This window comes from Puma concolor, chromosome E4, assembly GCF_028749965.1.
Source record: "Puma concolor isolate L17-30 chromosome E4, mPumCon1.1.hap2, whole genome shotgun sequence".
NCBI lineage: Eukaryota > Metazoa > Chordata > Mammalia > Carnivora > Felidae > Puma > Puma concolor.
The window spans coordinates 46,804,495-46,830,327 of NC_141683.1; the positions used below are offsets into that span (position 1 = coordinate 46,804,495).

General features: G+C 38.6%; 1 protein-coding gene across 4 annotated transcripts in view; it reads left to right on the forward strand.

Moving 5' to 3' along the window:
* RNF2 (ring finger protein 2) overlaps positions 1–25,833 on the forward strand; it is a 48,899-nt gene continuing 23,066 nt past the window's right edge. Inside the window, exon 1 of one of the 4 annotated variants that reach the window (XM_086693376.1) lies at positions 1–84. The gene's annotated coding sequence lies outside the window, so the exon portion shown is untranslated. Of the gene's footprint in view, positions 85–536; positions 677–1,507; positions 1,634–25,833 lie in introns of those variants that run through there. The other 3 variants (XM_025921067.2, XM_086693378.1, XM_086693377.1) reach the window with 3 other exon arrangements.

Genomic DNA, 25,833 nt, shown 5'->3' on the forward strand with positions numbered 1-25,833 from the left:
CCCTGGAATAATGAGATTTTGTAGGTTCACTCGGCCAGGATGGTTTGTGTTTGTTAAACGGGGAGACAGGATGCCAAAGTTCAGGTGAAGTTCTAGAGTTGAATGCCTAATGAGGATTTCTACCGGGTGGAGGGATGGGTGTAAAAACAGGAGGCAGTCACACAGGGCAGAACTCTGAGCTCCAACCCCCGCAGCCGGCCAAGGAGGTGTAATGGGTGGGCCGAGGCAGGGGCACTAGAGCTCAAGGAGGCAGAACTGCGAGGACGAAGCGGCGCCGTCGACATCCGGGCGTTGCCCGGGGGCTGCGTCGACCCCGCGGAGGGCGCCGGGGGGGCGGGGCCGGCCGGCTCTGGGAGGGGCGGCTCGCGTCCTCCAGGCCAGCACGCGGCGGCGCCCCCTCCCCTCGCACCGCGGGCCTCCCCGCGCCGTGCACGCCCCCGTCCCGCGCCTCCGCCCCCTTGCTCACTCGCTCCTTCCCGCCCTCCCCGCAGCGCCGGCCGCGCCGGCTTCCCCTCAGTCTCTCATGAATATTGAGCGGCCCCTGTTGTATTTCCCGAGCTCCATTGCGGAAGCCGAGGCTCGCCATATTGTGCGGCGGCGCCGGCGGCCGCGGCGGCTTGTACCTGAGTCTCGGTCTGGCCGCGGCCAGCGGCGTCCCGGGCTGGAGCAGGAGCCGGTGAGTGGGGCGGGCGGGGAGGCGAAGGGAGCGGGAACGGCGGGCCGAGACACGCGTCGGCTTGGTCGGGCAGCGGGCGGCTGACGGCGGCCCTGGGGCCGGGGGTGTGTTGCCCGCGGGGGTGTGAGGGGAGATGGCGTCGTTGCCGCCCCCGGCCGCTCTCGGGGCGGGGATGGCGGGGGAGGCAGCTCCTCATTGTTCCCGTTTCTTCGAGGGTCTCGGCGGAGGTGGTGGGTCCGGTTTGCGGAGGACCCGGTGGGCGAAGCTCGGGGATTGGATTCCTTCCTTCGCTGGGAGTCCCTCACTCTCCGCTCCTCAGCGCGGAGGCCGGGGCTGCGTTGCGGCCCCTTCGTCTCCCGGGGCTGGGGCCCCATCCTCTCTGGGGGCCTCTCTTCGGAGGCCAGCGGCGTGGAATGTGGGGGTTTTCCTCCGGACTTCCCCCTCGCTGCCGGGGGTATGTGTCTGCACCGTGGGGGTGGGGTAGGGGCGCTTTGTGCAAAATACCCCCTTTCCCCCGCGGTGCTGGAGTCGGGGTTCGGGTATGGAGGCGCTACTCGGCGTCGGGGTATCTTGTGGGCTTGCGGAGAGACCCCCTCACGGTTAAAACATTCCTGGAGTGCCGCCTGCCTCCCCGGGAGTATCTGTTGCTGCTTTCTAAAACCGCGAGGTTGCCCCGGAGGAGAGTCGTGGGGGGAGGGGGTGTCTTGGTTTGTTTCTGATGGAAGCTTCGCGTTTCGAACCCTGTCGTTGACGCTGAGATGTTTGGTACCGGGTGTCGCCAGGGAGCGGTAGTGCCGGTTGTCAGGATCTTTACCCTCCTATAGAAGTAGCCGCCTTGTTTCCTTCCAGAGATACTGTTAGTAAAAATTCGTCTTTCAAACTTCGAGATTCATTCCGATTATTTGCCTGTTAAGACCATAATGGCTTTATAGTCTTATCTCCTTCAAACCTTTTTGGGTATGTACTGCATGGCTGTCAGAAGTTTGAGAGAACGTGTGCCTTTAAGGGGTAAAGTGGTTTGAAATTGATAGGTTTCCTTGAGGTGTGTGAAGAAATTTGTTTGCTATGAAAAGGATAGGTTTGCATTCAGTGTTTTGGTAATAGGCTTTACTTTTAAAAACTAAAAATAAGTGAGACACGGCTTTAGTGTTTTAGACTGAGAATTATGTTTAAAACTAACATATGAGTGATTTGCATTACATAATCTACTTTTGGTGAGTTCCAAGACGGTAAGCTGGAATACTTAGTGTAATTGGTAGATAATCTCCTTTCCCCACTTGCATTAGGGTATAATTGTTGAATTTTTTAATAACTTAGATTGATGTCAGATCCAGCTTCTTACAGTGAATATTTGACCCTTGATTTACAAAGAATTTAAATGGAAGCAGTAAGACTTTTGGTTATTCCTTTTTCACCCTGAAACTTGTTTGTCACAGGCAACAGGTATCTTTTAAATCTTGATTGTACATTTAACGTGCTTTTTTGTAAAATAGTGGGTAGTTACATAAGACTCCATTTTCCAGAGATAGCACAGCAAATATGGCCCCTCACTTTTTCTGAGGTTTTGAGTGGTTTCCTTCAGGTACGCTTGTGGAATCCACATTTGAGGTTAATTATAGTAGGTGTGAGAGTGAAATGGAGAATTTTATGAAGGAAAACTGCCTCAGTAGGCTAGTCTGAGTATTTAAAAATATGCTGGTGGTCCTCAAATGTGCTACACAGAAAAATTTCAAATTAGAGCCATTAACATTATGTGAACAATGCAGACATTGAAAATACTGAGACATTGTGAGAATTTTGAGTTTCTCTCTGCCTGTATTGAATACCCAGACAGCTAGCTCCCAGGTTTTTGTGGACATGGATACTGTGTACAGCAGGTCAGCAAACATCTTAGGAATTTCATTTTTCCATTACTGACCTTCAGTGTGTAGTGTCAGGTCTATCTCTTTAATCTGATTTATTCATGATTTGTGTTTATATTATGCGGTCTTTGGAGTAAAGGTGATGTGTGTCTGATGAATAATATATGTTTTAGTGACAGTTTCTATACATTATCAAAGAAGCATAATTCCTTCCAGCAAGAGAAGTGAGTTAATATTAAAATGCACTTTATTAAAGTTATGGACACATTTTTAGTATGACTTAAAGTACCTCATAATTTTGTAGCAACTCATTTATTAAATCTGGAGAAACTAAATACATCAGAGTTTGCCATTTTTAAAAAAGGAAAAATACTGTGAAATTATGCACATTCTGCCCACATACAGATCTACACTTGATTAATTAGTGTTGTTTATTACATATGATGTGAAGACATTGTCCTTAGACACCAGTTATTTAATTTCCTCATTTTTTTCCGTTTTCTGAAATCTTAGTTATCGTAGTAACTTGTTGAATATTTATTTGCATCTGACTGAGTAGATCCCCCTATAATTTGGGGGTACAAAGAGGTACAATAATATTTGCCCTTTCCATTCCCTCTCTGTAGGTCAAAGTATTCTTTTATCCCCACCCTGTAGTCTTCCACCTAATGTGTCAAATGGGTCCTTTGGTGTTTCTTGTTGTAAGGAATACATTTTGGTTGATTTTACATGGACATACTGACTGTGGTAATCAGACTCTTGGCACTTAAGTAGAAGCTGGTGTTAGTATGTTTGTAGCAGGAGGTGGGTAATGAATATAACTGACTTTATAGATGTAGATGGTAAGTGGGGGGAGGTGGTCTGCTATCCAGTTTTATGCTCTGTGGAACTGGCCATGGACTTTTAAGTTTAAAATTCTTTTCACTTCTGTTTTGTTTTATAGATGTTAGGCACCTGAAGTGGACTAGTATAGTTTGTCTGGGCCTAAGCATACTCATGTTGAAAGCTCAGCAGCGATGTATGCGTGGCTAAAATCCGAGAAAGAGTGCTGTTGCTTGAATTTGCTTTCTCCCATTTCATTTAGAGATGGAGTAACAACATGTTTGCTGCTTCTACATATCTGCCATTTTGTCATAATTGAAAAAAATAAGTACAATAATAAAACATTTTTGAAATTAACCTGAGGTTAAATTGTCTAATGACATTTAATTAAGTGAAGTAACAGACCATATGAAAACTTATCAAAGCATTTTGGTCATTTATTTTCAACAGATGTGTTGATTATGGACCCTCCTTCAAGGGAGATTTCTTTTTGTTTCCACTGTAGAGTTGTATTTTATGAAGAGGTTAGATTCTAAAGTCTATGCGTAAAATGAAAGTCACATGTGGTTAAAAAAAAAAACAACAACAATGATGCTTGAAGATCTGTAGGGAAGGGAGAATGCTGTACCAATACATTCAGCTCAGCTTTAGTATTTAGAACAGATTGCTGTTTCTTTTGTTGAACACTGGATAAAGTTGCCTTTAGGAGCCATGTTGAACAACAGCAAAAACATGTATTTATTTATTTTTAAAAATATTTTACTTGTTTTTTTAAGTAAACTCTGCCCAATGTGGGGCTTGAACTCATGACCCTGAGATCAGGAGTTGCATGCTCCATTACTTGAGCCAGCCAGGTGCTCCCAAATGTATTTATTTACTGTAAGAATCACATTCAGCATGGTATTATGCTTTTACGAGGAGAGGCTTGTGGGAGCTGAGACCTTTGAAGAACAGCAGATCAGCTCTACCATCTCACATTTTCCCTAGGATATGTGCTCTAGTAAAAGGTGATTGTGTGTGCTTGGAATAGCCTGCACTGTTGAAATATTTCTCATTTTCTCTTTTTCTTTCCATGTTAGACAGTTTAAAAATTTTTTTAATGTTTATTTTTGTGAGAGAGAGAGAGAGAGAGAGAGACAGAGAGACAGAGAGACAGATGGGGGGGGGGGGGTTGCGGAGACACAGAATCCAAAGCAGGCTCGGGCTCTGAGCTGTCAGCAAAGAGCCTGAGGCGGGGCTCGAACTCCTGAGCTGAGCTTTGAGATCATGACCTGAACTGAAGTCAGATGTTCAACTGACTGAGCCACCCAGGCACCCCTCCAAGTTGGATAGTTTAAATCACAAAAGATAACGATTTTTATGCTGCAACTCAACAATTTTTTAAAAAAAGATTTTAAGTAATCTCTATGCCTACCTAACGTGGGGCTGGAACTCACAACCTGAGATCAAGAATCGCATGCTCTACCGACTGAGCCAACTAGGCGTCCCACCCTCAACAAATTTAAAGGGTTTTGAGTTATCTATTATAGAATCTAGAACAGATTTTATCTCTCGGAATAACACCCAATTTTCTTTACTTTTCCCTTTCAGTGAAGCAGTAAGATCTCTCAAAGGAGAGCAGTTGGAATCACTGTTGACGATATATTAGTCCTGGGTAGAAAAAACAGACTTCAATAAGGATTTCAACAGAGGTGATGTAATATAGGGAGTTGGTTAGATGGTTGTAAGAGCAAAAGAGAACAGTACAATATAATTGATTTAAGAGCTCAGAAAGCAGATTCCATTGGTCTGGTTCTGAACCTTTGAGGAGGTCATCTTTGTTCAGCTGCTGATCAGGTTCTGGAAGTACCCAAAAGTACCCAAAGAAGCTGGAGTCTGGAATCAGTTGCTGCTGCCAGGAACTGAAAGGAAGTCCTCTTCCTGCTTTCCAGCCTCTTTTTACTACCTCCACTGTCAAAGCCTAACAGGGAGCTCCTTGGAAGAGCTGGCAGAAGAGTCCTGAGATACAGTTGTACAGTCCTAGCCTTGTCACCATAGAGCAGAGTCTAAAATGGTGGTTTTGGAGTTGAGAGACAATGAGTAAATGATCTGCACAGATTAGTGTAGGTTAAAATACAGTAGTTTAAATAGGGAATCTTGTCCTTGCCTGTTCAAAAAAAAATGTGTTGGTTATCTTCTGTGTGCCAGACCCTATGCTAGGGATAGGGATAGAAAAACGAATTGAACAAGGTCTCGGTCATAGAGGAATTTACGGTCTAAGTGAGGATGACAAATAAACCATCTTACAGTGTGTTAAGTCCAATAACAGACGAGTGATGTGCTTTGGGAACCCAAAGGACGTTGCAACCTACTTGCCTCTTCTCTGCCTGGCTAAACTTAATGACTATTTTTATTTTGTATCTTGATCGAATCCAACTTCATTCTCTGCTGTGTTTAGCTCAACTCCTATGAAAGCTGTTTCTCTGAGATGCCTCAATTTTGTTATGTAATCATAATTATTAGTTAAGCGTATCTCTGTGCCTTATTGATTTAGGTTGTAAAGACCATTACTTTCTCTGCACTTTTAGCGTAGCCTAGTACTGTGAATATATAAGATGTTTGAGAAATATTTATTTTTGCAGTGGATAATGGGAATTAAAATGTTCATTACTTTTGCAAGCATTGTTCCTTCTTCCAAGGTCATTAGAAAATAGTTTACGTTGGGGTGCCTGGGCGGCTCAGTTGAGTGTCTGGCTCTTGATTTCGGCTCAGGTCATGACCTCCTGTTTCTTTGGTTCAAGCCCTGCATTGGGCTTCACGCTGAGAGTGCGGAACCTGCTTGGGATTTCTTCTCTCCCTCTCTGTCTGCCTCTCCCTCCCTCTCTTTCAAAATAAATAAATAAACCTTAAAAAAGAAAATAGTTTAAGTAGTGTTGTTTGATTTTACAGATGTGAGAATTGAAAGTTTAAAATAATCGGTTAACTCAAACTGTATGGTACCAGCAGCTGATCTAGAAATATGACTGGGTTTTTTGTTCCAGAGCCAGAAATTTTGGCAGGGATTCATTTAGCGGCTAAGTAAAATCCTCTTCTACCTCTTTTATTGTTATATAGCCTAATGTTCTGAAGTCTCACAGTTACTTCTGAGGGAAAGAAAAGACAGAAGCCCCTCATTTTATTTCCTAAAAATAAAAAATATCATACAGTGTCTCTTTACACTGTTCTTTTTAATTATCCATTCTTTGTCTCTGTTTTTCCTATTCCCTGTATTGCTGACCACTACTTCTATTAGCTATTGTAAAACTTGCATATCTGTAGTATTTTCATTTTGACTTCTTTTTAGAAGAGTGTTCTGTTTGTTTCCACCATCATACTTACACTATTAACTTAAACCAACTTAAAATCGACTGATTCTTCACTTTTAAAAAGATGTATGCCTCCATGCCAGTAATTGCATTAAACCCTCACTATTTACACTATTTGCTATATAGAGTCCAATTCAGTCTGGGACTGCTGTCTTGGAATCCAGCCAGATGTTTTATAGAAGGCTTTACTGTATTACAGAAGGGGTAGTGTTGTGTATAGTGGAAAGAGTTTCAGAATTGAAGGCAGGAGTCTTGGTTTCTAGGTCTGGTTTCACTGTAAGCAAGATTATTGGCCTTTCTGTTTTCTATTTAAAAACAAAAACAAAAAAATCCCACCCTTTTTGACCTCACAGGTTATTTGTAAAGACCCTAAGAGGTAGTGTAGGTAGGAGGTTTTGTAAACAGCAAAGAACTTTGTAAATATACGGGGTGTATGAAGAAAGACTGAGATGGATTGATCTCTTACATGGGTCCTGGTTATAGTTCTGTGCCTACTTTAAAAGGAGTTTTCATGTTTAAAAGTTGTCAGGGTGGAAATGGAAATGGGGTTTGGGAAGAGTTGTGGACATCTTACAACCCTACTTTGCCCAAGTCTGGTTTACAATATAGTATTTCTATCACTTAAATAATTGTATCTTAAGGTTGACATTCCTCGTTAATTTCTTCGCACCAGGGTTAAATATCTTGCTTATATCATTAGACAGTAGTACCCCAAATTTTACTTAAACATTAAGAACAAAACTACCACTCTGTAGATTGTTTAAATGACTAGGGCCTGGGGGAGTAGGGAAACCAATGTTATTACTATTTTGACTGGAAATTAACCTATTGTGATTTTGTTTTACTTCTATGTTATTTTATGATATCAATTACAGAAAATACCTGCTTTTAACATTACACTTAACAAAATTAGAAATTATATCTGTTGTTACTTTTAATGAACTTACTTAAAAATGTTAATTGGCATATTTGTGAAGAAAACATGCCTCGTTGAATTAGTGGAAAGATGCTTTTTTCTAGTTTTTAATTTTTATGAGGTAGTGTCCTCCAAGAACTGTTGTCTCATGTGACTCTGAAGTAATGGAATAGGATAAAGGCTCTCTAATAATGATAGTTGAGCATTGTCTAAAATATTAAGACTCCATTTCTTTGTCCTTAATTTTATTATAATTGATTACATTTGTATTTAAACATAGGTCTCATTGCCAGTTTTGGTTAACCAGTATTTACTTACTAGTGTAGCCTCCTGAAATATTTTTTTTCCCAGAAGCCTCCGTAACTTTTTGAAAGGTAATATTACAGCTATGTTTAATATAGATAACATGATCATTAATGCCAATTTAATATATTCTGAAACTTTTTGGACAGTATGTTGCATAAATGATTCAGAAGTGTATTTTTTTTTTTTAATTTTTTTTTTTCAACGTTTTTATTTATTTTTGGGACAGAGAGAGACAGAGCATGAACGGGGGAGGGGCAGAGAGAGAGGGAGACACAGAATCGGAAACAGGCTCCAGGCTCCGAGCCATCAGCCCAGAGCCTGACGCGGGGCTCGAACTCATGGACCGCGAGATCGTGACCTGGCTGAAGTCGGACGCTTAACCGACTGCGCCACCCAGGCGCCCCTGTTTGTTTCTTTAAAACATAGTTTTAGTTGTATTTTATATATAGACCTGAGTTTATGTGTGTTTTTTAAAGTTAACTTGATATCACAAACATTTTCTATGCCATACCAGTTTGGTAACATTTTTGAAAATGGCATAATACTTCAAGCGGATGTAAATAGTGGTTGGATCCTGAGGTTCCTTTTAGCTTTGTATTTACATTGTGGTAGGGAGGTCCAAAATTCACTGTGGCAGCCAGATGGAAGTGATTAACAAGCAATACCTATTGTCTCCATAAGTTTACCTTTGCAGGAACAAATCTGTAATTGTTTTCAGTGGCAGTAGCTTGTTACAGTATAGCTGATAAAACTGAGAAGGATTTTGAGATAGCCTCTGGTTTTTCTGTTTACGTTTTGGAATTCTTTTTTAGAACAAGTGTTCTTGGTCTTCAGTCCTGGGATCTCTTAAGGGACCACGACTTTTCTGAGATTTGGGGCGTGTGTTCTTTTGTGTGGGATCTCCCCCGCTTCCTGCCTCCCCAGCCACCAAGTAAGAGTTCTTAACTTTGATCAGATTCTCAGTGGGGGTGTGGAGTCAAAGTTAAGAACCGTACGTAGACTTAAAGGATTTTGTTAAAAAGTAGTAGAGGGAAAACTGTATGAAAAGTGCCTGCAAACAGTATCTTGTATTGAATTAATGTCAGTTTTGGTTTTTGTTAATTGTTTAATAATATAAAATCACTTTCACTTAGTAGTGAATGATTTCACTACTTTAGCTACTTAAGTTTTTATTTTATTTTTTTAAGATTTTGTTTTTAAGTAATCTCCACACCCAACATGGGGCTTGATCTCACAGTCCTGAGACCCAATAAATAGTTGTGTGCTCCCCTGACAGAACTGGCCAGGCACCCAAAGTTTTTCTTTATTATGATTATGGTTTTCTGTTTTTACCATTATTTGAAGAACTCCCATTAAGTTTGTCAGAGTTGAGTTGCTAACAAGTAGTTTTTAAAAACTATTTTGATATATACATATTTAATTATATAGATTTTTGTTTCTAATAAGAACTCTGTCTTAATGGACATTTTACATATGTGTGTGTGTGCGTGTGTATTACAGCTATTTTTCACCTAAAACATACTTGTTTTGTAAAGAGGGTTAGATCTGGGGTGCCTGGGTGGCTCGGTCGGTTAAGTGTCTAACTTCTGCTCAGGTCATGATCTCGTGGGTGAGTTCCAGCCCTGTGTCGGGCTGTGTGCTGACCCCTCAGAGCCTGAAGGCTTCTTTTGTATTCTGTGTCTCCCTCCCTCTGCCCCTTGCCTATTTGGGCTCTCTCTCACGCACATGTGTGCTGTCTCTGTCTCTCTCTCAAGTAAATATTTAAAAAAAATTTTTTTAAATAAAGAGGGTTAGATCTATATATTGACTAACTCAAAATCATACTGATTTCCAGTGTCTATATGAGCTGTGTCAAATTTTTGTTTGCTTTTTTCATGGACCTAAAGATTTTGCTAATCTTTGGATTTGTTAGAGCTATATATAAAAACTTCTATCTTCAGAGTTTCTGTTTTTTTTTAATTTTTTTTTTAGTGTTTATTTTATTTTTGAGAGAGAGAGAGACTGAGAGAGAGAGAAAGAATGTGAGTGGGGGAGGGGCAGAGAGAGAGAGAGAGAGAGAGAGAGAGAGAGAGAGAGAATCAAAGCAGGCTCCAGGCTCTGTGCTGACAGCACATGTTCCACTGATTTGAGGCTCGAACCCACCAACTGAACCGTGAAATCAGGACCTGAGCTGAAGTCAGACGCTTAACCGACTGAGCCACCTAGGTGCCCCAGAGTTTCTGATTTCTTTTTCATTCTTCTAAGACCCTGGGCTTTGATACCCCGGGAGCTGCTTTTTTCAATTTAAAACTTTTTTTGATGCTTTTTGATGCAAGTTGCAGAAACTAGGAGATAAGAAAGGCCAAAACAGAAGAAAGGTTAAAAATGTTTATCTTTTGGAATTGTTTCAAGAACCCCAAATGAAAATTGGGGTTTCCTGAGTCCCAGTCTGGCTGCTACTATGGAAAATATATAGGGACATAATTGTTTTTCTTCTCTTTCTGCAAGAGAAAATTTATGCTGTGTAGCAAAGGGATACCAGAAACACATTCTTTACTCCTTTGTTCTTATCTGTTGTTGTCTTTAAAAAAATTTTTTTTTTCAACGTTTATTTTTTTTGGGGACAGAGAGAGACAGAGCACGAACGGGGGAGGGGCAGAGAGAGAGGGAGACACAGAATCGGAAACAGGCTCCAGGCTCTGAGCCATCAGCCCAGAGCCTGACGCGGGGCTCGAACTCACGGACCGCGAGATCGTGACCTGGCTGAAGTCGGACGCTTAACCGACTGCGCCACCCAGGCGCCCCTCTGTTGTTGTCTTAAAACTGTTAAAATCTGTGCTTATTGTTTTGGGAGTTGAAAAATGGAAACCCCCTCCGCAAACTCTTAAATAACTCTGTTACCTTTTAGAACATAACTTTTACATAACTGCAATTGTAGCACAGATGCAAATTAGTGCCTCTGTTATCACTTTACCTTGCAGGTATTACTAGTCATTACATATCACATTAATAATTGTTATTTTTAATGGTTGAAGAAATTTCCTGATGTTGATGTTGCAAATGCCTCCCTGCTGTTGGTGATGGTATTGAAGTATTAACAGTAGTGTTTGGTATGGTGGTTAAGGGTATGGCCTTCTTAGTCCAACAGACCTAGGTTTGAGTTTTGCCTTTGACATTTACTGTGAGACCTTTAAGTAAGTTGCTTGCTTATTTATTCATTCATTCATTCATTCATTCATTCATATTTTGGCTCAATTTCCTTATTTCTTAGATGAGGAAAATAATAGTACCTACTCATAGGGTTGTTAGGAGTAAGCAACATTTCATGGAAAGTAGTAAACACTTAGTAAATGTTATCTGTTATTAATAACATTATTTCCTAGGACTGGGTAAAAGAATACAAATGTTGGGGCGCCTGGGTGGCTCAGTTGGTTAAGTGTCCAACTCTTGATTTCCTCTCAGGTCATGATTTTGTGGTTGTGAGATTGAGCCCTGTGTTGGGCTCTGCGCTGACTGTGGAGCCTGCTTGGGATTCTTTCTCCCTCTCTATTTGCCCCTCCCCGGCTCACGCTTGTTCTCTCTCAAAACAAAAACAAAAAAACACGTTTTTGTGTCTCTGGAAATGAATTGCCCTCACTGCTTTCTGAAAGGGTTATTCATTCCAGTTGCTGTTGAAAGAGAATGTGGTGGCATCGGCCTTCAGCTTTGTCTTACCTTTCTTAATCTAATCATTTTCTTTTGTCATTGTCTTACCACAAATTTAATTTTTCATCAGATATGCTCTGGCTGCAAACGTAGACCCTGTTGCTATATTTTCGTAACACAGGAGTGTTGCTGTGATTTCCTACACTGTTACTTGCTAAAGCTAATGTATGTGTTTTTTGGCACTTTTGCTTCTGGCAGGAATCTACACTTAATGGACATTTCTCATCCCAGGAAAGGATAATGACCTTGGTTTACCACTTTTCAATAGTTAACTTCTATTCTGGCATATGGGGCTTTGGACTAAAAAACTCCGTAGTTACTAGACTTTTTAGCTTTGTCATTAATGATAAACTTGTCATTAATGATAAACAAAGTGTAAATTTTTAAGCATTGCTTTATGTTTTAGTTGTGTTTGACATCTTCCTCTCAAAAGTAGAGGTACTGATCTCTCTGTGTCGTTAAATCTGCAATGTTTTGGGGTGGCTGACCATGTATGCTGATGATACTGAGCAGCAGTCTACAGCCCAATAGTAACCTGGCTACTGTTACCATATCAGTATGGTCCCTTGTTTAGTTTCCTGTAATCTGGGGAGGGATGTGAAAGAAGTTGGTAACCTACCTTGTTCTACTTTAGGAACTTGATTTTTTCTGCTCTGCTCAGGAAATTATCAATGTCTTTTGTGTCTCTTGGTCTTAGGGTACTGGGAGAATGAAAAGTAGTCCCTCTCTAAGAATGTGGTTAGTTTGTGGTATGGAGTTGGTGTGTGTACAGGGCTGAGAGCCTAGATTATGCCAAAGTCTGAGCTCTAATTGCTAATGAGTCAGTGGTTTGGCAGTAGGTCACTAGATTCGAGTAATTGGATGAAGCAGATTGGAAACCCCTTAGGCAAGCAGAGGTTGAGACTTTAGAAGAGTTATAAAATCTAGACTGGCAGATGAGAACCAGGAGGTGTAGCGTCAGTGTGAGGAATGTCTTGACAGAGGGACAGACAGTTAATAATTCAGGAAACCAACAAAAATGGAAGGTTTTGACCAAAAGTGGCAAAAAATAAATAGCACAAGAGAAAAAAAAATCCCTCAGGTTTATAGTACCTTGGATACTAGTTTCAAAGAAAAATATATAGCTACATCATTGTTTAAAATATGTGTGCAAACAGGCCAGATGGATGTGGAGAAGTAGGATATCAGCTATTTTTTTTAAGAGAAGGAAAAATAGTGCAGATAGCCTTGGTTGTGACTTGGAATGCTAGATGTGTGAACAATATGCCTCTTTTGACCTGCTTTGAAAAGATGGGAGGAAACTGGTTATGATTGGGTGAAGTATTCAAGTTGAAAGAAGTTCTAAAGGTAGCGTACCTTTGTAGCTTAAGAGGACAGTACTCCAGGCATTGTACTTGTTAAAGGACATTTAAGCAAGCTTTTTGATCTACAAAATATTAGGAGTTAAGAGGGCTCTTGATAATACTTTATTTGAATTCTTAAATTTACAAATGAGGAAACTGGATCCTCAGCTAAAATGGGTAGCCCTAGTTTACCATTGGAGAATATTTGTAGAAAATTTATGGCTACTCTTATTTCAGTAACCAATATTCCTGTTATCAAATTGTCTCCACCTAGTGGCAACAAATATTTTGCAAAGCTGAGTATAAACATGGGAAAAACTACTAGGGGAAACTATTCATCACAGCTTTTGAGGAAAAGTTAGTCTTGGTGACAGTTGTAGTGCTTTTGCAAAGAGAAAGGAGGAGACAGTGTGCCTGATGATTACTTTCATATTCCATAACCTTATTAAGGAATTTGTAGATTCTGTATACCTTAGTTCGGCAGCACATTCATTGTTAACTGTAAGAAGTTAGTATGTTAAGCTTGTATTTTAGAATTTTCATATATACACATCATATAAGCATATATGAATATACCCACATTTATACATTTTTTTTCCTCCATTTTTTGTTATGAGTTAAAATGCTAGCATGGTAACTTCGTCAGTGGAAAAGAGATAAACTAAACAGTAAATGATGTTGCCAGTTAGTTACATGGTGGCAGGGAAAGGAGTGCAGTTCCTGAGTTCTTAAATGTAAAAAATGAAACTCTGAAAATATTAGAAGAAAGTATGGGGGGGTGGTTTTAATAATTTTATAGTATGGATTTAGAGTGTGGCTTAGGTTTCTAAAGAAGCCATAGAGGAAAAAATAAATATGTTAAAAAATAAATACGAAATAGAACCTATGGCCTTAAGAAGTCAAAGCAAAAAGACAGAAAAACAAATTGGGAAAAAATATTTAACTGTCATGGACAATGGGTCACTTAACAAAAAGACCAATTTCCTTAACAGAAAAAGGGTTTTTTCAAATCAGCTTTAAGAAAAAGGAATAGAAATGGATATGTAGTAAGTAACTGACAGACCAAAAAAAAAGACCAAGAAAGAAATGAAAAGATACTTAGCTTCACTCATGATTGAAGCCTTGCAGGTTAAAGCAGCAATGAAATATCGTTTTCCTACCCATTAGATTGGATAGGCTTTAAAAAAAAATGTTGTTAATTTAATTAGTCGAAGGGTAAATTGGTATAGCAATTTAGCAGTATTTGTCAGAACAACAAAATTTACCTGCCTTTTAATCCAGTAGTTTTTACTTTTGTAATTTACTTAGGCAACTTCTTACCTAGGATAACTTTTCGTCAAAGGTAAAGTTAGGAAAACATACATGAAACCCATGAATGAATGAATGGTGAACCTCATCTTTTGTGGGGACAGTTTCAGGAACTTCTAGTAGTATTTTGAAATGCCATGGGTTTCTTAGGTCACTAAAAACCAATCTTTATCTAGAACAGCAAGTTTTCAACTGTGGCTGTACATAAAAACCACCTGGCTAACTTTCTAACAATAGAGCCCCAAGAGTTAATGATTCAATTGGCCTGAAATGGGACCTTGTACCAGAATTGTTTAAAAGCTCTCCAGTTGATACCTATATTCAGCCAAATTTGAGAACTTATCGAGGGGAAGACTGTTTTTCTTGTGGATGTGTTTTTCTTTTGGCAGAAGCCAAGACTCCATTGGGCAAGTAAACTGATGAACTTATTTTTTTTTCAATTTCTCTCTCTGCCCTTGGCTTCTCATGATAATATGGTTCACCTGGTATGTTAGTTTCCTATTGTTGCTGTAACAATTTACCACAATATAGGGGCTTTAAAACAACACAAGTTTATTACATTACAGTTCTGACAGAAGCTGCATTTCTTCTGGAAGCTCTAGGGGAGAATTCATATCCTTTCCTTTGTCGCTTGTAGTGAGGCTGCCAACACTTCATGGCTCCTGCGTCCGTCTTCCATCTTCGGGCTAACAGTATAGCATTTTTGATTTTGCTCTTGACTACTATCCCTTTGTCCTTTATCACATTGCCTTCTCCCTTATAAGAACTCTTGTGATTATTATATTGGACCAAACTCAAATAATACAGGATAGTATCCCCATCTCAGATTCTTAATTTAATCACACTGGAAAGTCCTTTTTGTCATGTAAAGTAACATAGCCACAAATTCTGGGCATTAGGCCGTGGGCATCTTTAGGCCCCATCATTCAGCGTACCACAGTTGGAGACTTAATTCAGAAGGCCACTAAAAATTTATAAATGGAATATTTTAGTGTATCTTAAGTTGGTATCATAGCCCAAAGTGTAAATTAGCTCTATATAATAAATTATGATTCCTGTTTATTATCCCTCAGGAACAATAACACAGTTTTTTTCTTTGTTGTTAGAAATGTAGGTTGGATAGGTTAGGCTGCATTGTCTCATTTTTACTGTAACAAGAATAGCTATCATATTCTTCACGGGATCCTGTGAAATAGGTACTTTATTTGAGCCCTGGCAGGATTTTATACTTTGATTTTTGTCTTGTGTTCAAAGAATAGTTTATATAGCGGGGTTGAGGGACACAAATAGGTTTCTTCCTGTTGAGTAGTATTGCTGATGAGGTGTTTTGAACCAGATGCAGATAATTCATAATATTGATATGGTGGAATAATTTTGAATAGTACTCTTCTTATGCCTGTGAGTTCAGTTAACAAGCCCAGAGTTTTCTTTGATTCTTATTCCACTTTTCTTTTCATACTTCATGTTCTTTTCTCTTACAGTTTTGACTACTATAGGGTGAAATTTTCCACCAGAACCTTTCGTGCTTCAGATGTGTTAACTCTTATAGATGACCTGTGTATACCTTATCGTATGCAACAGATCCAAAACCGAATTCAACTTTTCACCCCTTCCTAGAAAATGCATACCATTTCCTGTTTAAAAGCATTTTAAAAATCTTTTTTATGTGGTAAAATACATATAATATAAAACTTGCCGTTTTTAATTGTGGAATCCAGTGGCATTAAGTATATTCACATTGTTGTATAACCATCACCACTCTACATCTCCAGAACTTCTTCTTCATCCCAAACTGATACTCTATATTTAATAATACGAATTCTTCATTAGCTCCTCCCCCCAGCTCCTGGTAACCATTATTCTACTTTCTTCAAATTTGGCTATTCTGGTATTTCATGTAAGTGGAATCGTACTATCTTTGTCCCTTTGTGTTTGGCCTTTTTTTTTTTTTTTTTTTAACGTAGAATAATGTTTGAAAGTTTCATCCATGTGTAGCGTGCCTTAGAACTTCAGTCCATTTTGAAGCAGAATAATATTTCATTATATGTGTGTACTACATTTTGTTTACCCATTAACTACTGATGGGCATTTGAATTGTTTTTACCTTTTGGTTATTGTGAATAAATGTTAAGAATATGGGTGTACAGATACCTGTTTTAGTCCCTGCTTTCAATTCTTTCAGATATATACCTAGAATTGGAATTGCTGGATCATATGGTAATTCTGTGTTTTTTTTTTTTTTTTTGAGGGACTTGCCATACTTTATTCAAAAATGGCTGTGTCATTTTACATTCCCACCAGCAATGCACTAAGGTTTGAGTTTTGCCATATCTTCACCAACACTTGTGATTTTTCTGGTGTTTTTTTGTTTGTTTGTTTGTTTTTGATAATAGTCCTATAGCCATCCTAATGGGTGTGAAGTGTGATGTCTCGTGGTTTTGATTTGCATCTTTTTATTTTTAATGTTTATTTTTGAGAGAGAGAGAGAGAGAGCGTGTGCACAAGTGGAAGAGGGGCAGAGAGAGAGAGGGAGACACAGAATCTGAAGCAGGCTCCAGGCTCTGAGCTGTCTGTCAGCACAGAGCCCAATGCAGGGCTTGAACTCACGAACCATGAGATCATGACCTGAGCCAATGTCACACTCTCAACTGACTGAGCTACCCACCCGCCCCTGATCTTTCTCATGATTAGTAATCTTGAACATTTTTTTTTTCATGTGTCTATTGGTCATATGTGTATCTTCTCTGGAGAAATGTGTCTATGCAAGTCTTTACCCATTTTTTAATTAAAAATTTTTTTTAATATTTAAATTTTTTTTATGTTTATTTCAGTGAGAGAAAAGGAGTGTGAGCAAGGGAGTGCAGAGAGAGAGAGAGAGACAGAATCCAAAGCAGGCTCCAGGCTCTGAGCTGTCAGCACAGAGCCTGATGGAGGGCTTGAACCTACAAACCATGAGACCAGGACCTGAGCCGAAGTCAGACGTTTAACCGACTGAGCCACCCAGGCACCCCACTCATTTTTTTTTTCAACATAATACTTTATTTTTTTTTAAATTTATATCCGAATTAGTTAGCATGTAGTGCAACTATGATTTCAGGAGTAGATTCCTTAATGCCCCTTACCCATTTAGCCCATCCCCCCTCCCACACCTCCTCTAGTAACCCTGTTTGTTCTCCATATTTATTAGTCTCTTATGCTTTGTCCCCCTCCCTGTTTTTATATTGTTTTTGTTTCCCTTCCCTTATGTTCATCTGTTTTGTCTCTTAAAGTCCTCGTATGAGTGAAGTCACATGGTATTTGTCTTTTTCTAACTAATTTCACTTAGCATAATACCCTCCAGTTCCATCCACGTAGTTGCAAATGGCAAGATTTCATTCTTTTTGATTGCTGAATAATGCTCCATTGTATATATATATATATACCACATCTTTATCCGTTCATCCATCGATGGACATTTGGGCTCTTTCCATACTTTGGCTATTGATAGTGCTGCTATAAACATTGGGGTGCATGTGTCCCTTCGAAACAGCACACCTGTATCACTTGGATAAATACCTAGTAGTGCAATTGCTGGGTCGTAGGGTAGTTCTATTTTTAATTTTTGGTGGAACCTCCATACTGTTTTCCAGAGTGGCTGCACCAACTTGGCATTCCCACCCACTCATTTTTTTTAATTGAGTTTTTTTGTTGTTGAGTTTTATTCTTCATATATTCTAGATATTAATCCTTTATCAGATACGTGATTTGCAAATATTTTCTCCCATTTTGTGGGTTGCCTTTTCACTTTCTTGATAGTGACCTTTGATGTACTAAAGATTTTAATTTTTTTTTTTTTTTTTTTTTTATGTAAGCTCTACACCTAATGTGGTTGGGGCTTGAACTCATGACCTCGAGATCAAGAGTTGCTTGCTTTATTGAGCCAGTCAGGTGCCCCTAAAAGGTTTTGATGTAATAAATCCAATTCATCAATTTTTCTTTTATTGCCTGTTCTTTTGGTGTCTTACTAGAAAAAATTGTTAAATTCAGTGCCCTGAAGAGTTTCCTTTATGCTTTCGTCTAAGAGTTTTATAGTTTCAGTTAACATTTAGATCTTTGATCTATTTTGAGTTAATTTTTGTAAATGGAAGAAGGCTATGGTCTAACCTCATTCTCTTGCATGTGGGGATACCCAGTTTTCCCAGTACTTTTTGTTGAAAAAACTGACCAAGAATAGTCTCAGCATTCTTGTCAAAATAATTTACCAAGTAAGGAATTTTACTTCTGGGCTTTGTATTTTACTCCTTTGATTGGTCTATATGTCTGTCTTTGTACCAATACCAAGTTAGTTTGATTATTGTAGCTTTGTAGTAAATTTTGAAATCAGGAAGTAGGAGGCATCAAACTTGTTCTTTTTCAGGGTTATCCTGGCCTGTTTGGGGTTCCTTGAGATGCTATATGAATGTTACAATGGGTTTTTCCGTTTCTGCAAAAAAATCAGGATTTTGATAGGGATTACATTGAATCTGTAGATTGCTTTGTGTAGTACTGTCATCTTAACAATATTGAGTCTTTTGATATGTGAACATGGGATGGGATATCTTCCCATTTACCTATGTCTTTAATTTCTTTCAGCAGTGTTTTATTTTCAGTGTATAAATCTTTGCCTTCTTGGTTAAATTAGTTTGTTTTATTCTTTTTGATGCTTTTGTAAATGGAATTGTTTCCTTGGTTTCCTTTTCAGACTGTTAGTGTATAGAAATGAAACTGATTTTTGTGTGTTGATCCCCCCCTCCCCCAGCAATTTTGCTGAATTCATTTAATCAGTTTAGTTGTAACTTTTGTGTGTGGAATCTTCGGGGTTCACTATATGTAAGATCATATCATATGTAAACAGATACTTTTTCTTTTCCAGTTTGGATGCCTTTTCTTTTTCATGCCTAATTGATCTGACTAGAACTTCCAATATAATGAACAGAAGTGTCAAAAATACCATTTCCTGTTTTGCTCACTTTTTTTTCTTTTTTGCATCAGCATCTAAACAACCACAAGCTTGGAAGCTTGTGACTTTCTTCTCTCTCATGTCTTACACCCCATGTATTTTGCCTCCTAAGTATTTTGCAGCTCTGCCACTCCTAATTCATTCTTACTATTAACAGACTCACTATAGACATTTCTTACTTGGATTATTGCACTTGGATATAGCCCTTTAACTAGTATTCTTGCCTCCTGCAAGTCCACCCTCCGCTAGTACCAGAGTTGATCTGTCTCAGATGCAAATCTCACTTTGTCATTCAATTGTGGATTTTCCTGACACCTTTGCATGGCTTTTAGGCTTCCCCAATCTGGTCCACAGTTTAATTCTTTAGCTTTACTCTGTGCTACTCCCCCACCTCTCTCTTTTCACTCATTTAATAGTGAACTACTTAGAATTTCCCAAATACACCATACTGACTTGTACCTTTGCTTATTATGATGGTCTTTCTGGATTGCTTTCCTTTCCTCAGATGGTTAACTTCCATTTAACCTTGAAGTCTCTTTTTTCAAGGAGGGGTCTCTTTTCTCTGGGAAACTATTTCCGCTTTTCCATTTGACTGTTTTGTTTTGTGCTCTTATAACATTTACCAAATTATATTGAAAACATGTTCAGGGCCCACTAGCCAATAAACTCGGGGTGGGGGGTAGGGTCTCATTTCCTATCACATGGTAGTTCTCAAATGTTTCCTAAACTATTGAACTCATCTGTTTTTCTTTATGGGTCTATTAGCTTCTAATATGGATAGGCAGAGGGACAGAAGGAAAACAAGGCCGTTCCTGATGTAACTGATGTTGACTAATATTAGACCTTGATAGCTGCATTCTGAAGCCTGGGGAAAGACTTAATTAGGCCATTAAGAACCTTGAGGGAGTAGAGGTTGGGAAAAATGAAGGAGTAGTGTTAGAGGAGGTGAGATAGTGATGGGTGATAGGTATGGTAGGAGGGCACAGATCACATAAATAATCTAGATCTGCATTTTAATTGCTGTTTTAAAAATTCCTGAAACAATTATTTTCCCTGTAACAATAACTCAGTTATGTAAGACTAGAAAACATTTGTTAGCAATACTTACTGTTTGTTACCAATACTCGAAAACTTAAGATTGAATAATGAAGACTTGGTTAATCATATTTGAAAGGTTCCTGCTCTGTGCTCCACAATATGTAAAAGATATAATCCAATTAGGAATTTATTATATTACGTTTTTAAATAAAGATGCTATTATTGTTACTAAAATTAATTTAGGTGAGTATTCCAGATGTTTAGCAGAATGGCATCTTTTTCAATAAGGAAGACTTTCTTTATGTCTTTAGAAGCTTGCAAAAATTAATGTCTTACAGCTGTAATTTTACATTAAACTGCTGCAAGTGGTTTTTATGAGGTGATACTGCAGGTGTTATGATGGCAATTAGGTTGCTTAGTCAGAATTTATTATTGCTGTCTGGTTTGTTTAGTCTTGAATAAATTTCTAAAAATCAAACACCTGTATCCGGTAAGCAAGCAGTATTCTAATTAAGGAACAAATAATTTGCTCATTTATGTATTGTATAATGTAAGAGGAAAACAAAAATGCTAAAGATTGAGAGAGTTAATTTGATGTGACCTTTATTTACTGCATGTTTAGAGGGGACAATAACCGTGTAAGAAAAAAGATGAATTTCTTGGTTTTAAAATAAAAAGTTTCTTGGTTTTGTTTTATAGTGTTTAGGGAAACAAATCTCAAATGAAAAGTGCTTCATAGGAAGATGGGATAATGGTTGTATTTTCTGATATATATTTCTCAACTTAAAAAACAAATTAAGGAAACAAATTATAGAATAAAGACATAAATAAGTGTTGGCTGCAAGGAATTGGTTATACAGTTAAGCTTACTTTTGGCAAGTATGGTAGGCTGAAAAATGAGCCCCTAAAAGATGCCCACATTCTAATCCTTGGAATCTGTGATGTTATACTTTGGGGCAGGGGTGCACGCGCGCCTGTGTGTGTGTAAGTCTTTGCAAATGTCATTAAATTAAAGGTCTTGATATGAAGAGAGTATCCTGGATTATCTGGGTGGGTTCTAAATGTCATCATAAAAGAGAGAGGCAGAGGGAGATAACATACCCAGAAGAGGAGGCAATGTGGCCACAAGCATAGGAATGCCAGCTGGAAGAAATAAGGAACAGGGTTTCCCATAAAACCTCTGGAAGAAGCACAGCCCTGCCAACACCTTAATTTTGTCCCAGTGAAAGTTTTGGCCTCCAGAACTGAAGGAGTGTGGTAGTTTGCTACAGAGTTACAGGAAACAAATACAGCAGTCATTTTTTCATCTGTTTTTTGTGTGTTTTTTTTTTTAATGTTTATTCATTTTTGAGAGAGACAGCACGAGCGGTGGCTAGAGAGACAGAGACAGAGTCTGAAGCAAGAAGCAGGCTCTAGGCTCTGAGCTGTCAGCACAGAGGCCGACGTGGGGCTCAAACTCATGAACCTGTGAGATTATGCCCTGAGCTGACATCGGACGCTTAACCGACTGAGCCACCCAGGCGCCCCTACAGCAGTCATTTTTCAAAGTATAAATGGATATTTCTAAACAACCCCATTGACCTAAACTCATCTCCTTTTGGGGGTGTATATTTTATAGCTCACTCATATTGTCTTTAGTTTTATTACAGATATTCTTAGTAGACCAGGCAATTTTTATGACTAAAGCAACTGGTGAATATTTCTAGGCACAGAACTCTGAAGTTTTAGCTCAAAATATATTTAAAGCCCTCTTTTTTTTTTTTTTTTTTTTTTTTTTGGAAAATTGTTTTATCCAGTCTGGAAGCTCCCTTGTGGTTGCTCTGTTATAGCTATACTTTGGTAAGAGTACAGTTTAGACTCCTAAAATTTTATACCACAACATCAGCCTTTATGCCTGCCAATTTGGTATTTAATATGAATTCTTCTTTCAGCCATACTATAGAAAATGTACATGTGAGGCTCTTGTTGAGAATTAAGTTACAAGTTCACTGTGACCCAGAATGGTGCTGGGGGCGGGGGGGTCTCACTTAAGATTTTGGTGTATTGGGAATCTGACCAAAGGATAAAGGCCATGTAGGTTCTTAACACTTTTGCCCTGTATCCTTAATGATCAGACACTAGTGTACCTGGCCTGTATTATCTTAATCCCCTCAAAGATTGTGTTCTAGGAGGATGAGGGATGATTCAAGAAACATCCATTTAAAGGTCTTCGAATGTTCTGCAAAGCTCTTGTTCAAGATGCACTTCTTTATGTCATTTTGTGCCCCTTTTATAAAGATACCACAAGTTTCTAATGATTTATAGACCAGACATGTCTCTATCCAGTATTTCTTTTTTTCTTTTAAGCTTCTGGGAACTATACTTATTATTGAGCCACATACAGTGTACTAGCTGTAGACAACTGACAAATCTCTTTCTGGCAGTTTTTTGTTTGTTACTGAAAAGGCCTTATTAAAGAGTAGTCTTGGATTAATTGGCCTACTGATTGATTTTTTTTTAATCACATGAGGCACATAACCATTTTTTTGTTACTTTCTAGAAGAATTATTCTTGGGGCGCCTTGGTGGCTCAGTCGGTTAAGCATCTGACTTCGGCTCAGGTCATGATCTCACGGTCTGTGAGTCTGAGCCCCGTGTCGGGCTCTGTGCTGACAGCTCAGAGCCTGGAGACTGTTTCAGATTCTGTGTCTCCCTCTTTCTCTCTCCTCCCCCCTCATCCTCTGTCTCTTTCTTCTCAAAAATAAATAAATGTTAAAAAAATTTTTTTAATAAATAAAATAATTATTCTTTTTGAAAGGGGATTAATGTGCAGTTGTTAGTATGTTAAGGAGTGGCTAAGTAATTTTTCTTCCTAATCTTTTACATGTTGGGCAGCGGGGGGGGTGGGGGGGGTGGTTCTTAAACCCTTTCCACTTTATGACCATCATTTGTGGAATATGCCAGGTACTTTATATGAACATGTTATTCAACTTTGCCAATGACCTTGAAAATTTTTGTCGCTTTGCAGATTTAAAAAAAAAAAAAAAAAACCTCAAGAAATTTGGGTGTCAATCCATAACCAGTAGCTTCCAGCACTAGGATGCAAATGCAAGCTAATCCAGTTCCAAAAATCACTTACCGTGCTTTCTAGCTGTCTCATTTGTTGTACCATAACATAAAGACATCCCTAAAATATAAAGTTCTTTGCCCTTATTCTTGAGGAATTTATGGTTTAGTGGATCTATTTTTACTTCTAGGGGATCTAGAGAATGGTGTTGGGAGCAAATGTGTGGCCCACTCAGGGGATTTGAGGGTCTTGGGAGTCTCAAGAGTTGAATGGGAAACTGTATTTGTTTTCAATTTTTACATGAAACCTGTTCTTTGCCACATCTAATAACCTCTAATAGATTTGATTATGATTTTGTTGTACTCCCCTCAACCAGTGTAAAGATTGTAGATTAGGGCTGGGATTTAAAAAAATGGAACATTAGGGGTCCGCTACGTTATTTGCCAGGTACTATTAAATGAATATTTATGTAGGAACAATGTTGGGATTAATGGTTAGGTTTCTAGACTAGTCTTCAAAAGACGAATCCATAACGTCATTAAACCTAGTATATAAATACAAACTTTCCAATACTTCATACACTTCATTAAATTCATTAGTTAAGCATAGTATGTTTTTAGTGGAAAAGCTTAGAATGGAAATTTTAGTTTCTAAGTTGGGGACTTAATGTATTTTTGTCCTGAAAAAATAATTTTTACATTCATTTTTAAAAATTTATTTTTAAAGCTTGAATCACAAGACAAGTTTTATGAACGAAATTTTGTTCAAATGATAAGTTTTTAATGGCTATATTCATTCATATTATCCTGAAAGTAAACACAATTTCTGGGGCAAGGATAGATTAATTATTATAGCAATAACCCCTTTGCCCCAGTTCTTCCCTCTCAGAGTGATGCATTGAGACCTGGATGTTCATTTGGTAGGTAAGGAACCTGAAAAATATGAATTTGGGAGCTTGTAAGGTGTTACCCCTTCCTGAAAGAGGAAGGGAAACCTTTGTTCCTCAGTATAAACAAAACCTCCTCAGTTACAGAAGGGGAGGGTCCTAGGTTCTTAATCTTTGGAATGTAAATGAATGTGGGTAAGGGGTATGGACAGATCAGACATGTCAGAATTTATAACCCATGAATGTCTCTGTAGTCTCACACCCCCTGAGCTATCAACACATACTTCTAGGGAGGTAAATTTCTAACATTTCAATTCAGTTGTATTTAATTTTTCAACACTTCTTTTTTGAAGGACAGATTGGTTTGCTCAAATAGCCCTGACCATGCAGATACATTAAAAATATTTTCTTTATACATAGAAAATAGACCAACTGATAATTACTCCTTTTGTCTTACTTTTTCCCCATGTTAATTTGAAATATATGTTTGGTCATGAAAATGTGAAATGTTAAGATTGCCTCATTTGAGCTCCTTTATTTAGTCATCACCACTGTTAAGTTCTTCAGCGGATATTTATTGAGTAACTACTATATGCTAGGCACAGTGCAAGGTACTGGGGGTATTGTGGTGAATAAGGTAGATAAATACCCTGCATTCAAGGAGCTTAGAGGCTATAAAAGTGTTGTAGAGAAAAAAAGACATGAGAAAACAGCAAAGTTAGAATTTTGTTAGAATGCGTAAAGGAGCTAGCTATGGGAAAATCTTGAAGGGGAGGGGAAGAAAGCATTCTGTTCCAGATGGAAGGGATGCACTAGTAAAAAGATTCTAAAATGAGGGGTGCCTGGGTAGCTTGGTTGGTTGAGCGTTCGTCTTCCACACATCATGATCTGAGTTCGAGCCCCATGTCAGGCTTGGGCTCACTGCCGTCAGCCTGTCAGCGCAGAGCCTCCTTTGGGGCCTTTGTCCCCTTCTCTCTTCATCTCTCCTCAGCTTATGCTCTCTCTCAAAAAATAAAAGTTTTTTAAAAATTTTAAAAAAGATCCTAAAATGAGAATGAACTTGGTAAGATTGACAAAGAGAAAGGTGGCAAATATGGCTGACACATAGTGAACAGAACTCAAAATCACAAACCTACATTAGGTGTTTGGATTTTTTAAAATAGGATCATATTCTATATTTTGCCTTACAGCTTTTTAAAAAGTTACTGTTTGTTGTGTGCATATGTTGAATTCCATGTCAGTATGTGTAGCTACATAATACTGTGTGCTTTGGCTATATCCTAATTAGCCATATTCCTATTGACATATATATATATTTCTATGATTTTTTGCTATCACAAACAATGCTGTGATCACCATTCTTGTATATATATTTATTGCATACCTGTATGAGAACATTTGTTGGATAAATTTCCTAAGAGAACCATTATAAGGCCAAACTTAAGTGCATTAAACATTTTTGACAGATTCAGGCTGCTCTGAAGATTCAGCCAGTACAGTACAGTGTTAATATTTTGATTTGGCCAAAGAGCAGAGACCGTTCTTTTGGTATGTTCTCTTTCACTGGCATCTGTGTTTGACGGATACTGTCTTTTGATTTTATAACTATTAATTTAATTGAATTT